Raw genomic sequence first — 1,704 nt, forward strand, 5'->3', positions numbered from 1 at the left:
CGAAACAGAGAGAGTCAAGGAAACGAACTTAGCGGCTGAAGCCAACAAACAGCTGCAGGAAACTGACACACCAGTTTCGTCCCGCAAAAAGCGGACTGCTTCTAGCCCGGCCGAGCCAGAGGCATTTAAAAAGCCGAAAAGTAAGGAAGCGAAGGACGGCTTTAAAACAGTGACTCGGAAGAAGGGAAAACCCAAAACATCTCAAACAGAGGAAACGAACAAAGCTGTTAATGTTAACCCTGAGAGGAAAGGAGAAAACTCTAAAGTACGGTCAAGATCCCGCCCAGAAGCTGTTTTGGTCAAGCCCGCAGAAGGCAGGAGCTACGCCGAGGTATTGAGGGAACTTAGGGAAAACTTGAAGCCTGACGAGACCGATACAGCCATCCGCTCAGTCAGGAAAACCAAGTCAGGGGATTTGCTTCTCGAGTTAGCAAAAGGAAGTAAGTCTGAGAAGCTTTGCGAAAGCATTAAGCACACGCTCAAAGAAAATGCCACAGTGAGGACTATCAGGCCGTTGAGCAAGTTGGAGATACGAGACCTAGACAGTCTGACAAACGAGGAGGAAGTCATAACTGCAATCAAGTTCATTATAGGCGAGCAGAGTCAGGAAGTCAAAGTGAGACTAACTGGCGCAAACAATTCTGAGCAAAAACGTGCATTCGTTATATTGCCAACAGAAGAAGCAGCTAAAATTCTTAAGGAGCCAAGAATCAAGATTGGATGGACGCGATGCCGAGTGAAACGGTGCATCGAAGTTACACGCTGCTTCAGATGCTTTGGGGTAGGCCACCTACAAAGGGATTGCTCGGGACCAGACAGGAGAGATCTCTGTATTAGGTGTGGAGAGACGGGGCACAAGATGAGAAACTGCACGAAGACACCGAAATGTTGCCTGTGTGCATATGAAAACCGCACGGATCTCAATCATTTCCCTGGGACGAGTAACTGCGCAGCCAGTACCCGCAAAACCCAAATATGAAAATCCTACAAGCAAACCTTCACAGAAGCCGTATAGCAGATGACCTGCTGTCCCAAATAGTACTGGAACATTGCGTGGATTTGGTTATAATCTGCGAACAATATAGAGTGAAACAACCCGGTATCTGGCTGGAAAATGAAGATAAGACTGCAGCTATATGGATCCCAGCTACGGGTGACATACGATGTCTCGGCGATGGCAGAGGTAGCTGCTACGTATATGTACAACTTAAGGAATTCACCATATTCAGTTGTTATCTAACCCCGAACGATACAATAGAAGCTTTCCAACATAAAATCGATGACATTGAAGACATAGCTCGGCAAATGCATGGAAGCCTTATAGTAGCTGGTGACTTCAACTCTAGAGCAGAAGAATGGGGCATGCCAACAACCAACAGCAGAGGCCGAAAAATTCTTAATATGTCAGCAAGAGTTGGACTGGTAGTCGCTAACGTGGGCAGAGCTCCGACGTTTCAGCGAATGGGCCAAACAGGCACAATACCGGATATAACGCTAGTGTCAGAGAACTCTGCGCACAGAATATTAGACTGGAAAGTCTTAGACATCTACAATGGAAGCGACCACGAGTACATATCTTTCAGTACTGAAGGAAGTTCGGCTCATCATGTAGGAAATCAAATAAGAACTAGTCACCGATGGAATGTTAACCGACTAAACCAGAACCGCTTAATAGGAGAAATTGACAGGAGTCAAATCGATAGC

Source organism: Drosophila rhopaloa, unplaced genomic scaffold (genome assembly GCF_018152115.1).
Source record: "Drosophila rhopaloa isolate 14029-0021.01 unplaced genomic scaffold, ASM1815211v1 contig_200, whole genome shotgun sequence".
In the NCBI taxonomy this organism is placed as follows: domain Eukaryota; kingdom Metazoa; phylum Arthropoda; class Insecta; order Diptera; family Drosophilidae; genus Drosophila; species Drosophila rhopaloa.